The 16,972-nt window shown below is 42.0% G+C and overlaps 1 protein-coding gene across 1 annotated transcript in view; it reads right to left on the reverse strand.

Annotated features, from left to right (window-relative positions):
- Positions 1-16,972, reverse strand: part of LOC6524034 — a 60,605-nt gene that overhangs the window by 29,456 nt on the left and 14,177 nt on the right. The window contains exon 2 of the mRNA XM_039376291.1: positions 13,258-13,303. The gene's annotated coding sequence lies outside the window, so the exon portion shown is untranslated. The remainder of the gene's footprint in view (positions 1-13,257; positions 13,304-16,972) is intronic.

The raw sequence follows: 16,972 nt of genomic DNA on the forward strand, positions 1-16,972 counted from the left end.
GTGCGGTGAGGGGATTTTAGAGGCGAGCGGTGACATCGGCGGCAACTAATCGACCCGAAGCGAATGCCTCGAATCAAATATAAATTGCAACTCTGTCTATGAGTGTTTCCATGTCTGCATTTCACTATTTCTGTGTACTTGGCTGCGGGATGCACTGCAAGAAATCTCATGGGTATTTGCTTTTTAAATACACAATGTTACTTCAATAGGATTCGAAATATATTTTAATCCAAATACAATTTGACATTAAAAAAAAAAAATTTAATTTTGATTGGAATTCTAAGTCATTCAGTCATTACTTTTATCAGTGCCCTTCACTTGCATGCAATGTCTATAATTGTGAAATATTTCGGCATATAGACAATGCATCCGTTCTGGCGTGGGTAATCTCCACTGTACTTTGACTGTGACTGTGCCAGGCGGCGGCGACCCAAATTCCCAATTCTCTAGCCCACGTTTTCCGCTCCTCACCTGCCCACTTTCCACCATTTTCCACCCATACACCACGTCCATCTTTCTCTAATTCCGCTTGATGCCCAAACATGATTTTACACCTCGACCGCTTCCAATTGCGGTATTTGCGTGCCTCTAACTTCTTAGGGAGCAGTTGGGAGGAGACTCAATGGCCAAAGTAGTGGAAAGGGCTAGAGAGATTGGGGAGAAAGTGGGGAGAACGGCGGAGCAGCATAGGGTTCTCTGGTTCTCTAAGTGTGGAGCCAACAATTTGGACGTGTGGCGCCCCAAAAGCTTCATACATCATTCAACAATGAGCGGTACCGTAAAGGTCGTCTTTGGATCTGTGTGTGTATGTGTGTGTGCTTTGCATGTGTGTGCGTGTGTGTGCGCACCGGATGTCATTTGTATAAGTTTATATGGCTGGGATTTTCAACTGGCCTCTTCTCGGCAAACTCTGCGTACTATATGTGTATGTGTGAAATGGCAGCAAAGTGGAAAAGTGAAATAAGCGCAGCTTTATATGCACCACATATACAAATACACATACATATACTCCGCATACAAACATTTCCCCATTGCGCCACAATGCTTTTCGCACTTTCTCACTTTGCCGCTTCGATTCGGAAAATTTTAAGGCGATGATGTCGACTTTGCGCCCTGGAAAATGCACCATAAGTTATAAATTCTTCAGTTCGGCGCGTGCAAGTGCAATTAATGCGTATCGGGTAAATTATTCCCTTTATATATTAACATCAACAGTGATGGAAAATGGGTAAATGAAACAAGTTATAATTCAAAAATGAACTATGTATATTAAGTCGGGCAGGCAACCAAAATTACGTACACGTTTTAATTGGTAATCAAATAAAAGCAGTTTTAAGTTAAATTGCTGATTTAAATGAATTAAGAATAATTCGGAATTCGAAATAAAAGACTTTATTTGATTATTTAAAAATTCGCGATTTTCCTTTAAGCCAATTTCATTTGCGGAGCATCAATGTAATTCAATATTTAACTTTCGATTGTTTAAATACTGAAAACCGCTGCCCGCAGAGATTATATAGTACATACATATATATTTTTCCCGAGCTTTACAATTCACTCTATTCTCACTTATCGCTTCGCTGCACAACCCACTTTTCACCTTCCATTCAAAAATGTGCCCCTCGCACTTTTCACGCCCACTGCGGCGGAGGATTTTCCACCCCGCTTTCCCCTCTATTGACCACAATTATGAGGTGCTTTTAATCATATTACAGTCACCGACTGCCCCTCCCCCTCCCCCACCCCCTCCGAATCTCCTTTGTGGTCCTGTGACCGCCGAGGCGTGTCTCAGTTGGCTTATTTTTCATTTCTCCATTGCCTTCGTTCTCACGCTCTTGGTTGAGCATCAAGCTCCCGAATTTAGCTTCCCCTATTTTTTCCCTGTGCATTATTTTCAGCTACCCTTGACCTTCGGCCGCCCAACTGCCACGCCCCCCCCCAGCGCTCCCAACAAAATGGGAATCAGTGGGCTAGGTGGTGGTGACCTTTTTGAATGAGTCTCCACGGAATAAGCGCGTTCGCATCGCTGACTATCTGAGCAGCGGCAGAGCTCCAACTGGAGCTCCAATTGGAGGTCAGTGCTGGCAATTTGGCAATTGGATAATGTTACCGCATTGGAGTAGCTAAAAATCCACTTCAAGTAGCTGAACATCCTAGTTGGATGTAGCAAATAATATATTTCATGAAGCTAACTTTCTACTGTGATACCATATTATTAGCAATCCTTCAAAGTTCATTTCGCATCTAAAAAGTGCAATTAAAAGTACCAACAAAAGGGGCAAAGATATTAAAGGGCTTACGTCCGGAAAAACCTCAATTTGGCTAGAAAATAGAAAAGTTGTCAGCACTGGAGTCGATGGAGAGGGGGTTGCTTATCGCTTTTCTATTAGGCACGTGCCACGGCCACGCCCACACTCGCCCACAATCTAAACCGCCCCTTTTGTGGGCCACAGCATTGTTTCAAAAATGTTTGTTGGAAAAGTTCTTTTCGGGACACAATTTGAGCCACAGAACAACGACAAATTTACCATTTACCATTTCCCATTTCCATTTTCCAACTTGCCGTGCCTTTTCCCTTAATATTATTATTATTGTTGTTATTCGGTTGTCCTCAACTTAAGTGATTCATTTGCGCTTAAGACACAAATGATTTCGTTCAAATTCAGCGCTCAGCGAACTAAGTAAATAAGTCAGCCAGCCAGCCAAGTTCTGTGTCCCACAGAGCCCAAGCCCAAGAAACTTACTTTCGTTTCTCGTTTTCCAAAAACCACAAAATGTAAATGCAAAGTGCGCATAATTTTACGAGACATGGGCGGGGGATGGGGGCTCTTCAGGGCAATCTTCCAGGGGTGGGTGGGGAAGGGGGTTGTATTCAGGACAGGTCTCTTCTGTGCCTAATTGACTGCCGTTTCAAGTGGAGTTCGGTTCGGCGGGAGACGGGTTATTATGCCAGACTTTTGAAAACTTGTTTTCATCGCTTTACCACCGCTCCTCGAATTTTTATGCACAACACACGCCATGGAAAATGCTTTGAGCCGCAGTCGAGAGCAGCAAGGGAAAAGCGGGAAAAGCTGGAAAAGCTGGAAAAGCGCAAAGAGCGGACGGACAGTGACAGGCAACTGACACCCGGCGCAATATAATTAACAACGATGGTGGCCCGCTGACCAGCGGAAAAGCGTAAGTTTTCCACCACATAAACTTCACGCGAATACACCGGGAAAATGGTAGGAAAACAGAAATTATTATCATAATTATGACAAGAGTTATTAAGGACAATTTTAAAACACCAACTTTAAAATTAAATGAAAAATGAAATGTATGGAATGGCCTATTTTGTTTTCATTTCACGGTGGGCCAAAGGAAAATGTGAATCACAAAGAACCAAACAAGGATTTTCTATTGAGCAACTCTAAACTGGCCAAATGGCAAAGTTTTCCGTTCGCATGTGTGTGGTTTTGTGTGTAGGGTTGGGTGGCTTGGAAAAGCGGGAAAATTAAGCTCATTATTGCATTTTGTTGGAAACAATCAGAAGTGAAAGAAAAAAAAACAAAAAAACTTAGTTTAAAACCCTAAGCCAAAGAGAAGGCACAAAGGGAAAAGTGCTGGCTATAATTGAGTTAAAAGCGAACTGTGGGTGGTGGTTGGTGGGTGGCGGGAAAAGTTGTATTCGAATTATTGAAGCGATAAATACATTAATTAAAGTCAAGTTGCTCATAAATAAATAAAATCTGCTGAAAAGTAAACGAAACAGCCAGACAAGAAGAAGCAGAGTCCGAAAATTATAGGGGGTGCAAAAAAGGGGGCAGAAGGGGAAAATCGGGAGAGGAAAACAGGTAAAGAGATGGTGAAAAATCAAAGCCAAAACCATTAATGAAAGCGTCGAAAGAAGTTGAGAAACGGCGACATTTAAGAGCAAGCCGGGCTTTTCTTTTTATTTTTCATTTTCCCCCGTGCTCTTTTCGTTTTTCTTTTTTTTTTGTGCGCGTGTTGAATGAAGTTGAAGTGCGGTCACAGTTGCGGTTAGTGAAAATGGCCAAGTCGGAGGTAATTGCTCAGCTGAATTGATGAAGAGAAGCTTAATGAAGAAACGAGAAAAGTCAGCAAAAAAAAGGTTCGAGGGGTGGAAATGTTAAGATGTGGGCGAAATGTAAAGGAGACAGGGTAAATTGATTTAAAAGTACTGTTCAATAAAGTTCAAGCCAAAGGTTTCTTCGCTGACAACAAGAAGATGATGTGCCAAATTATATTGGCCATCATTAATCATTAATATATGTATAAATAGTCTTATTAAAAGCCCCTTCTCGATGGCTCAAAACTAAATTCGCATAAAGAGAGGAATTAAAAAAATTGTATACTTGCAGGTTATTCAGTCTCATTAAGCAGCTGAGGGCTTTGGCCCATAACAAGACCACCTCTCTCTTTTCAACCCTGCAGTTTTTCCAAGCTAAGAACTCCCCCATTTTTTACCCGAGCAAAGCTGCCTTCTCATGAGTCGCCATGGCACTTTCCCGGCATTAAAATGGAAAATTGAACGGTGCCGGGAAAAGCGATACCAAGCACGAATCGCAGGCATACATATATAAACAAGTATTATATATATGTATTTGTGCGTGTGGAAAATATGGAGCAAACAGCGTGACAGGCTGAGAGGCGCGCGAGTTGCAACTTGACATCAACTCGCCGCTTAACATCAATTAAAGATCCACAAAACCTAATCTAAGCACTTAACCCACAACCCGAGGCGATAGTGGGTGAGACTCTGGTATGGCAATGCCCATACCATCTTCCCCCCAGGAGACAGCACTTTACTTACTCCGGTTGAAGAGGATGCCCGAAAATCCTGCGGAGCGTGAAAACTTCATCGTAGGATGAACGCCGCCAGGTGAAGGCGAAAGTTTGCCAGCGACGACGTGCAGCTCATGAAAAGGAGTTCACCGCGGGTCGGCAGGAGCACCAGCACCACCACCATCAACACCACCATTACCACCACACGAAATCCTTGCAGGCAACGGTGGATAACTTTCGTGCAGGATAATTATGAAAGCGCCTATCGCGATGTCTTCTAATGGCGGCGACGACAGCCAAACAAAAGCGCTGAAAGACAGCTGTCTCCCGTCCCCCAAAAAAGAAAAAAAAAAAAAAAACGCGGGAATCCAACAACACAGCAGCCAACTTATCCATCCGACCTCGCGTCTTATTGCACCGCAAAATAAGGTGTATTAATATTCATTACAATAACTTAATAAACCACATACAAAGTGCCAGAATTAAACTATCTAAAATGAAGATGGCTCAAAAATATGCATTTAAAATGTTTTCCAAATGTAATAAGTTATTAATCCAAGAAGAAACCAGCAATAAATATATTTATAAGTTATAGTTCTATAAATTCGAATTTATCTGATTAATAGATATATTTAGCCAGTAGCACTTGCTAATTTTACTGAAATTGCGCGCTGTGCAGGCGGCCACTTCAGGACTCCCAGTCAGCTCTCCATTAAGTTGGAGCTCCGGCCGTATAACAGCCACGTAAATGTAATTAAACCATACATCAACGTGAAATATGTCGACTCTGCGACTGCGACTGTGACTACGACTTCGTCTAGGAGTCGAGGTGCCGTTAACTTGCCGTATGTGTGATCCCGTATGCCCGGGTTGGATATGTGGCAGGACCCTCGGGGATGGATTGGCATCGTCGCCTTCTCGCCAGCCTTATTCCCCATCTAGCCATCTTGCCATCTTACCATCTTGCCACCTTACCATCTCGCAGGACGACAGACAGCCCATTAGAGCCCGGAAAAGTACGCACAACGAATTGCGGGTCGCTGGAAGCTCCCAAGCTCCATCTTGAACGCAAAAAGGGGGCACTAATTCAATCCCTTCTGGGGCAGACAAACAACGTCGGTGTAAAATAAAGAACCAACTTTGCTATAATTAATCTCGAGCTTATTAAATCATTCCTCAAATGAGAAAATCAGACTGGAAATTCGCGGCAAAGTCTGCCAAACTTTTTGGCTACTTGTACAAAATTTAAGCCTTCGAATGCAAACAATAAAACTCGGCATAAAATATCAGAGCTAACAAAACTGCCGGCATAATTAATCAGGGTCCACTTAAATATTTTTGGACTACGAGTATCAAAATGATAAATTAATATTTTTTTTATGAATTAAGATTTGAATTGTTTAACGGAAGCATTTAAAAATCAACTATATTATTCGCAAACACCTAGAAAGACACAGCATGGTAATGATAAGGTCCAACAGAATTATTCAAAATAACTCACAAAGATGCGAAAATACGATTTAATGCCTGTTGTCAAACGCGAAAGGCGAAAATCTCATTTGAATACCGCAATCGCTGGCAGTGCGTGGGATAAGTCCCCTTTTTGCGAACCCCGAACAACCGACAATCGGCAACCAAACAAGCCAACAACCCAAGTTCCCAGGAACCGACAACGAGGGTATCCATAGTTCCGCATCATGGACACAATGGGGAAGCCAAGAGCTTAGTGCGCTGTCGTGTTCGCTGGCAAGAAAAGGTAATATAAATACACGTAAATATAAAGCAGAATTGTAATTATGTGCTTAACGTGAGCGATGCGATGCGATGCTATGCGATGCGATGCGTTGTAATACTACCGCTTGCTGGCAGCCCTTTTCCCCATTTCCCCTTTTCCCACCCAGTATCCCTATCCCTTCAGAGCGTGGAAACCCCATCTCAAAGCCCCAACCCTCGGAAACCACCAAGCCAAATGGCAGCACCATGCTATCCCAAAACCAGAGAGAACTCCTTGACATAACCCACCCAGGTGCTGCTGAATATCCGAAATATCCTTCGCTATGCATAAAAGTGGTAGGAAGTTGGCGAGCATTTGAATGGCATCAAGACAAGTTGGCTCTAATTTAATTCCAGCGCTGACTTTTGGCCGTCATCGTGTTGATGATGGCCATGATGTTCATGGTGATGATGAGTGTTGAGCTGAGCTGAGCTGAGTTGAGTATGAGTATGAGTGTAGTTACGTTGATGACGTTGAGGTTGTACTTAATTCTGTTGGAAAATATTCCGCACTTAAAGCCTTAGATCGCAAATGTATGTAGTCAGTACTTGCAATTGGTAACAATTTAATAATCTGCTGCTCAAGAGTGCTATATTTCTCTTTATCTTTTGTTATTCATTTGTGAAGCAACTTAATAATATACCAAAATAAGTAATTGTATTCAAAACTGCAATGTAAGCTGCTTAGGTGCGAGGAGCCCAATTAATGGTAATACAATTATAATTATACTAATCAATTCCAGAACTTAGCTCACCCAAGCGCAAAGTTGTACAATTTTGTGAGAGCCTTGGGGACTTTTAGTTACTTTTTTCAAGTTGGGTGGGGGGTGTGGAAAACCAGGAAAACTAGGAGATCTAGGAAAACCAGGCACTGACTGATTTTCTCCTGTTGACACTCTTTGATGGCTTTTTTCCAGCCCCGGCGAATGCGAAAGGAGCACTTCACCAATCACCTGTGGTTGCAGTCTTAACCCCTGTCATCGGCATATTTATTGGCGAAATGGGGGCGGGGTTGGGGGCGTTTGGAAAAAAACGCTGAAATAATGAGCTACTTAAAAGAAATATGTATGTATGCAGCTGACTGGCTGGCAACCAAAGTGCAGCAGGGATGCATCAAGTTGGGGGCTCCGTGTGCCCAAAGAATTTGCCTAATGCGAATTTGCCTACCACCCAACCAGCACCCCCTACCCCGCCGTTCTTCCTGCCCGAAAGGACTATAAATTTCCGGAAAAATGTTGAAGGTAGGTGTTCTTGAGAGGGGCAGGCGCATGGGGCATGGGGCATGGAGAGCCAGCTAGCTAGCTGGTCGGAAAGAGGACTCGATTGACGGGATTTCTGGCCCGGAGAGTCTAATGATGGCTGGTCTCGTCGGCGGGAGAGGAGCAGAGTGGAGGGCTCACCAACTAAGACAAACTAAAGGAAGACATGAAAATTTTCGATATCCGTGCCTAACGACTACGTGTGTGTGTGGGTGTGGGTGTGTGTGTGTGCGGCAATGAGATTTTAAGAGCTTCCTTCTTCCTTTCTAAGCAAAAATTTGTTATCGCCATTGGCAGGCTGAACCAGTGAAAAATACTATATTACAAGGTACATATACATCTCTATATATAGTATATATAGCTCTAACGAGCCATCCGCTGCCGATCCCATGGGGTTTTTGCGGGAGAGGAGAGGTGTGAGGTGGCTAGGTGGGTGGTGGTAGGTGGTGGTAGGTGGTTGGCTGGCGGTAAAAGAACCTGGGGGACTTGGCCCGATTTGCTGCTTGTCTTGCATTTAATGTCACACGCTTCATTATTTCTAATTGGCAAATTTTCAATCAGCAAACGAACAGCCTTGGACCTACGAAAGGGAAGTGGGGGGGGTGGTGGTGGAGGTGATATTTTGGGTGGTGGGCTGACCTATTCCCAGCGCGTAAATTTGGCTGTGCTGTGACTTAACAACTTCAGAATTCAATTATGCGACACAGAGTGAAATCAACATTATTGATAAGCCGCAAGGACAACGGAAAATGGGGGCGAAAAGATGGGCGGGGATAGATAACCAGCGGAAGGGCTTGCGGGAGGGGTGCGGTGGCGGAATGGTGGCGTTACTGGCTGGGTAGCAATAGATAGAGATTGGAGGAAAAGCAAAGTGCGAGCGGGAGACGCAGTTCCAACTAACCGACAAAAGTTTGCCTCCTGGAAAAGCAGGACCTCGGAACGAGGAGGACGAACCACGACGAACAGAACGAACCAGGCCAACAAAAGAAAACGTAATGCGCAAATTATCGTAATTATAAATTAAGTCGACGTTGGTTTGCTTTCGCAGGGGGTGGTGGTGGGGGTGGTGTTGAAGAAAGGCAAAGGCAACGGCACAGTGGAAATGTTGGAAAATGTAATGAAAAATACTTTTTGCACAAAACCCAACCCAACCACCAAAACCCATCCAGCATCTGACCACCCACCGTCGTCGTCGTCGTCGTCGTCGTCGTCGTCTGACTGGCATTCGAAAATAGATTTCCCACTATATATACGTATATAACGACCAGTAATTCTTTGGGCTTCGGGGGAAGTTTGGAACGACCGGAGGTCTTACAAAGTTGCGTCTTCTTCGCTGTGTAAAGTGGAAAACTTTTCTCTCCGCTATCCCCCACTAACCAGTTCCCCTTTAATGCAACAAAAAACAAAACGAAAAAAAAGGTAGATATACTCTATATATAAAGCAGTTGGGCCGGGAGGAACAAACAACTAAAGCTTTACCCAAAGCTTGTGAAAATTTCACTTATTGTTGTTGCCTCCGGCTGTAAATGAAGCCATTTTGTGGGGGGATAGTGGGTGGTGGGCGGTGGGTGGTGTAAGTGATGAAATGTGGGCATTGGGGCTACGGAGCTACCGTTATGATGGCTCAGCTAACTCAGCATTATTGGGTCGAGCGCTTCTAATTGTTGGGCCAACTACGACCGACAAGTGGCCAAAAGCAAAAGCAACCCCGAACCTTTCCACGCAAATTCTTTGGCCATAAACCAAACGCGTTAATTGAGCGCCGCAGCCAAAAGTCTCAGACAAAACAGTAGCATTAAATAGATACAAGAATGGCTCGATGAGGAACTTCAAAACAATTGAAACGCCTCAAGTGTTGTAGTCTTTGCGCAGCGGGGAAAGAGGGGGAAGGCACTTGGAAAAATTTACAACTTTTGGAGTGGGGGGAACTCCACCTCCCCCTCACAAATGTGGCGACTATTAAAAATGCTGCTGTCGCTTGCTGTCCAAAACTAGAATTAATTCTGAGCATCGTTAGAAATAAGGGCGTAGCAAAGCACAACGAATTTTGATTGTTCTTTTTTGGCACTTAAAGTGGAATAAATTTTATTTAAAATATATACGAGTACATATATAGCTGATATATATTATTATAGAAAACTACCCTTTGATGTTCGATTTGAGAAGATTTATGACGGCAATCTTGAGCAAACATTAGCCACTTAAGTACTCGGGTAACCCATATGGCAATTTTCATAGGGGTATCTTCGCAGGCCGATCGCTTCGAATGGGAAATGTGGAGCTGTCGCTGCCGCCAATACAGAGACAAATACAGATACACTTTCCCCAAGACGACATATCCCACCCTGGGGTATCATCAGTGCACAACAGCCCACACCCAACCACCGAGCAGCTGACTGATGGATGGATGTCCTGGCCGGAGGCATTTCCCTCTGTGCATAAGTAGCAGGGAAATTAACGCCGAAAAAGGACGAGGAATGTGAGGGGGAAAGGAAACTGTAGTGCGTGCGAAATGGCACAAATACCAAGAGGACGGCAAAAAAAGGACAAAAAAAAAACAGGAGGCTAAGACAGCGATTGATGCGTGACATGGTGGGGAGGGGAATTGAAGAGGAGGCGGACGGCGGGTGGCGGGTGGCGGGTTGAATTCCATTGAATGGTTATAAATTGAAAATGACTAAATGAAATGAGTAAATATTGACAGATTGACTGAAGTTGGCAGGCAACGGCACAACGCAATCATACCGCCCGCGATTTTGCCATGCAGTTTGACAAGGCTAATTTGTTGATTTGCTTCAATTTGCCCTCCGTTCCTCTATATATCCACTCTGCGCTCATTATTTTCCGCCGCCATTTCGTTTCGATCCGATCGGATCTAATCTCGTTATTTTTGTCATTAGCATTCGAGTTTTGTTCTGGTCGATTCCATTGCAGAGCCGTGTCCATGTCCTTTGGATGCCATGTCTGTTTCGGTCAGCTGGAGGAGCATTGAGCAAAGTTTTTTGTGCTGCTAATGAGCTTAGACTTTTGGCGTGGGAGTGGCCGAAAATGAACGGAAGTAATTATAATGGCTGCTGACATGATTTTTGGCATTCTAATTGAATCGAGAGCGAGAGAGTCCCATCTCCAACTTTCGGGTACTTGGCAAGTGGCAATGGCAAGAAAAATGGTATTTACTTCACTTCAAAAAAAAAAAAGAAAAAAATCCCATTTTCGAACTTGCAGGGCATTAGGCCAAAATGTCGAAAAGTGGCCAACGCATTTGTTATTATAATGTTCAGAAACCCAAATAGGTGTACAATGCAGATAAAAATATTGCAACAAAGGAATAAAGATTAGCTATCTTTGGAAATTCTGTGTGAGCATATTCAATAAATTTGGTTCCCTTTGTTATGTGTTGTAACCAAGATAATACATTTGTTGCGGTGAATTTCTATCTGGCCAATAAATGCACTCTATTGATGGTAATCAATAGCATAATCCGATAATATATTCCACTATAAGCTTATGTCTATTTGTATTTATTTTCTCGGAAACAGAGCTCTATTGAATTACGTACATATAAAAGCCCACAAATCAAGAACTAAAAATCGGTTTATAAAAATACATCAAAAGCAATCGAATATGTATAATATATTACAATTTCCAATGCCACCAGTGCGAATGAGTAATTTGGTCACTATGAAAAAGTGTTGCCCTTTAATTTGTAAAATATTTCTTGTGAACGCTGCGTATACGTTATATTAGGCAAAACCCAAAAGTGTTGCATATTTTTCGGAGCTAACATTGAAAACCGTCAGAAAATTAAGCGAAAAGAATTACAGTTGTTTACTCATAATTACCAATACTAACCAACCAAATCACTTTTTGACCAACTTTGTTAAAATACATTTTCACATTTTAAGGGTAACATCATCAAAAATTGCACAAAATTTGAAAAAAAAAAAAATTTCTATGAATTTTTTTTGAAAACACAGTTCGATTGGAAATTTAATTACGAACTTAACGAGGTATGACATTCAACATTTGGACCACTATTTTTAATGCTGTGATCAAAATACTGATAATTATTTACCCAAAAAACAGAAAATCAATTTTTGCCAAAATTTCAATATTAGCGATTAGTATTTTAGGTAAAACTTGGCTAAAAATGGTCAGAAAGCTAAAGGAAAGAAAAAGATAATTAAGGCAAAGGGGAATTCCATTTTAATTAATAATCTCAAAAGGATACAAAATAGTTAGATGAAATTCGAATGCCGCAATGTTAAATACCTCCAACAAATTGGTCTTAAAAGACCTCGAATAAACCAATTCGGCTTATGCAATGATAACAAGTCCCAAAAAATACACCCATAAATAGACTCCCATATCATTTTGCAGTAATAACAGACAGTATCAACATTTGCTCCCCCATGCAATGCAATGAATACATTTACTAAGAAAATATAGGTTCACGAAACCCAGTCACTAGAGGTTTTTAGGTAAGACATATGCCTCGCGTCTGATCCCCCAGTTTATCCAACGTACAACTAGACCTCCTCTATGGCATTGGCCGTATAATAAATCGAAGTCACGACAAATATAAATAATAAAATGTATTTTATTTTATTTCCATTTCCATTCCCCGCGTTTGCATTTCAACGTGCTTTTAGTACATAAATCTCGGGCTTAGTGGCGGTCGGAAGCCCAAGCCCAAGCCCAAAACTCACACCCAAGCCCAAAAGCAAAGCAAAGCAAAGGCAGTCGAGTTGGGGGGCAAATAAAATACGTAGAAAATAAAATAAAAATAAATAAATAAATAAATAAAATAAAATGAAATAAAGGGGCGCCCGACAGAACAGACACGAGTCGTGGGCATCAAATCTATCCTATACCATTCGAAACCCATCCCATTCCATTCCATTCTGCTGTATGAATATTGTTTGTTCATATATAATAAAAAATAAAAAACAAAAATGGCCAAAGAAAAAACAAAGAGCAAAGGAAGAAGTAACAATAACAAATCCAATATTAGATGGCTATAACAACAATGCGTTCAAGTATGAAGCATGGGCGCCCAAAAAGGGGGGCTAAAGGGAAAAGGGGCTGGGATGGCTCACTGGTACTGGCAGCTGGTGCCAAGCGAACCAAAGCAAAGTCTGATGTACACGTTTATGGCTATTTGCGATTTTGCCGAGCAGCAGCTCAATAAAAGCGACGACTCGACTAGAAAGAGCCAAAACCAAAACCAAAAACAATGACAGACGATATACCCTGCACTGAGAAAATTGCATTCAAAAACATACTATGCGAGGAACAAATGATTTATCTAATCGCGCTATTTCCTATCCACTATGCTTATCGGATTTTTTAGAAATTTTTTTGAAATATTACAAGCTGTTACCAAGATTTATGCAAATGAATTAAAAACATTTCAAGCTGTTTTGAATAGAATTTTTACCTGAATTCAACTGTAGTAAGTTCTCCAAAGGCTGTGCCGATTGAATCTGAAAATAAGAGAAAATTAAATATTATTTCATTGGTTTAAAATTTACACCATTAGATTGCACCGTATATGATTTTAAAATGTATAATACCAGCACCTGATCGCGCAGTGTAGTACAATAGAAAGCAAGACGAGAACAAGTTGCGAGGGAGTGTTAACCATGGACAATAGCTCCCCTCCGTCGAGTGGAGCTTATTCCGAGGTGATTTTAAAGGCATTAAGCGAAAGTGGCGGAGAAAAGTCGTGTGGAATGGGGTGATTGCTCGGTCTGAAGTGGATAATCGTGAAATGATGCTACAATTACCTTTTCTCCCTTCCGAAAAACTGAGAACGAACCATGAGCCATAATCAAGAGCAATAAAACATAATAGGAACCTTTTCCCCGACCACTAATTTATTCAAAAGGGTCTTTGGAAAACTACTGCTCCTTCTTAACGAGCAGGGTTGCCACGCACACCAAGTGTTGCCATGTGTATCCGAAAATGCTCTGCACTAACACCCAAAATCTAATTTATATCACGTTAATGAGCTTTTATGTCAAAATTTTGCGGGTTGGCGGGGTTGGGCAAAAGTTTTCCCAAAGGTCGATCCAATAAGTGAGGTACCCAAAAGCGGAGGCAAATAATAATAATAAAAAAACAAAAGGGCCTAGAAATGCGAAATGTTCGAAAAACTGTCCATTGTAAAAAGTTCGCCCATGGCTTATCAAACCAAATTTGTGGCAATAAAACGAAATGGGTGGGGGATTGGAGAACATGGAGCGCCAGAATTTCGGGAAGAGATATTTCTGCAGAAAAGCGAAGCAGTAGAATGCCCCATGACTAAGCCAATAACCGAAAGGTTATTTAATATTTGGCAGTGGCGTGGCCTTAAAAAATAAAAATAAGAAGAACACCCTTTCTTGGCTTCACTGCCCCACATTTTCCACCGATTTCCACCGCCCAAATTCCCCGCCATATTCGAGCCAAGTTCGCACTTTTTCTTCCGCTCAGTTTTCCGCTTTTGCCGCCAGAAAAAAATAAAAAAGCAAAACACACACACACACACAACATCAAAGCCGGTGAAAGGCGCCGCCAAGGACGAGGGCGTGGCCAGACTTTCGCCCATTTCTCCCAACTTTTCCCTCTCTTATTTGTAGTTCATTTTGTTTCTCTTCTTTTGAGTTGAGTTGGGTACTCCAGCTATCGACGGCCTGCGGGCAAATATTAAACAAATCTTAGCGAAACGAAACGAAACGCATTGCAAAGTTGTCAACTTGCTCTGATAACACGCCCCAACCTCCTGTCCCCGCTTCCAAAAAAAAAGGAAAGAATTCCCCATCTCATCCGTAGTCCTGTATCAGCATCACCACCCCCTGGAAAATCCCATCCTCCGGCAGCCCACGGATTTTGTGTTTCGCTGCCTTTTGTTTGGCAACGGGAAAAACGAGAAAAAGGCAAAACATTCGCAAATTTAAATGCAAATTACCAGACAAAACTGATGAGCTGTGCTGGCGCAGCGGGGGGAGTGCAAAAGTGTGTACAAAAGTATTGACAGTATAGAAAATAATGGCCTAAATAAAGCCCAAAACAGGTGCCTCTCACAATAAGCAGCAATAAGCTTGAAATGTGGGAGGGAATGCGGTGAAGTCTGGCAGAAAACGGCAGCATATGTCACGAAAAACTAAATCAGAAATTGTTACGACACTTTAGTGGAAAATGTGACTCCAATGGCAGTTAAATAAGCACATATACGAGTACCAGTATACTGAATATAAAAGTATATGAATTTCATATGAGAAAACATAGTATTTCAGATTAAAGTATAAATATATAATATATAAAATGAAAAATGGTGAAGTAACTTTTACGATGGGCACTTTTTCTTTTAATAAATAACAGTGAAGAATTTTGCAACTTATTTTTCATAGTTATATTGCTTTTATTGCTATTTTATTGTGATTTTGAGCAACTGGAGTTCAACCAGCAGTTGATATGCCTTACTTTTTATTGGCAGAGACAAATCTCGGCTCATTTCGAGCATTTCAGTGTGTTTAGAATAGCGATACATGATTACTCCCAGCTCGGTAGTTCTGCCACGCCCACCACCGCCCATATAAGCCCACAAACTCACACACACACACACACGAGCGAAGGGAGTAGGCACATCAACAGGGGAAAAGACTTGCTGGCTCGGCACGCACATACGCAATATTTTGATGCGATTTTGTGGTTCGCCAAATGATTTCGCTGATGTTCATTCCACAGACCCCATTTGGACGCGCGGAAAGGTGGGGGTTGTGGGCGACAACCCCCCCCCCCCCCCTCAAAAGGGTGGGGCTTTGGGGAAATGGAGTGGGGCTTGGTGGCCAGAGCAGAGCGACCTGCAAAGGGAAGAACAGACTCGCGCTGGGATTTGCTGTTATGTGACAACATGACAAAGTTCTCCGGCAACCAAGAGATTTGTACCGTTGTACCACTCACATTTCCATCAGTTTTTCGCTCAGTGTTTACCCGCCATTAACCTCTGCCACCCCTCCTACCACGCACTCATGTTGGTCAGATCCCATCGAGGTTTTTCCTGGCATTTGTTTGTTGCTCCGCCGTGAAAATCTGCGGTTCGCAGCCCACTGAAAAGGGTCCCAGAGTCCGATGGTGAATGCAAATTCAGCACACCTCCAACCTCTCCGTTTGGTGACACAAATGTTGGGCTTTCATCTTCATGAATCCAAAACTGTTGGCCATTCTACTGGCATTAGTCATTGAACAAAAAATGCACCTAATGGAAAGCAAGAGAAAGGCATTCAAAAAAGCCAAACATTTTCCAATGAAAATGCCGAATTGTCCAACTGAAAATGATTAAAAAGCACATAGGAGTAATTCTACCTTTAATATTGAAAATAAATATATATTGCATATGGCGCATTAAAAGAGTTATGAAAAAGAATCTGCGTAAATATAGCTTTTAAATATGCACAAGCTTAATTCCATTTTATAAGTTATAAATAATAAAAATAATTTCAGTATGGAAAAGATGGAGGGTATTAATAAATAATTGTTTATTTTTCATTGCTTAAATAAATACTCCTCGCTATTTAACCTTCCCATTTTTGTGAAAAAGAAAAAAAACCCAAGTGGGCGGTGGCCTAATCATTCAAAGCAACGACTTCCAAATGAGCTATTCCAGCATTATGAATGGCCAGGACATCAAGTGTAACTCCTTTATTTGTTTAGTACTCATAAATACGGGTTTCATTCGTTTTCATTCGAGGGTTCTGCGTTCTGCATGCCAGTCACTCGCTGAATAAACAGAACATTCATTCAGTCCGCAGTCAAAGACAATTTCTGGGTGCCATAGTGGCCCATAACTCAGGCAACTGAATCAGCACTTGACTCTGGTACTCTGGTACTCTGGTACTCCGGACTTTGGGACTCTGACTTTGTCCTGTCCCTACTCAAAATTCACCAAAATTTATGCACTCCTTCGCTCTTATTATACATGTATACATATATCTATATATATATATAGTCGCTATGTGTGTATCTGAACATTATTACATTTGAGCCAGACTGCTCTGCGCATTTTGACCATATCGTTGGGGTCTGGGGCTCCCAAATTCCCAACTAACCAAGCGACAAACTTCATGACAGAACCTTTTTGCCCCGCAGTCCTTTCTCACACAGCTATTTAC

The sequence above is a fragment of the Drosophila yakuba genome, chromosome X (genome assembly GCF_016746365.2).
Source record: "Drosophila yakuba strain Tai18E2 chromosome X, Prin_Dyak_Tai18E2_2.1, whole genome shotgun sequence".
NCBI classification, from domain to species: domain Eukaryota; kingdom Metazoa; phylum Arthropoda; class Insecta; order Diptera; family Drosophilidae; genus Drosophila; species Drosophila yakuba.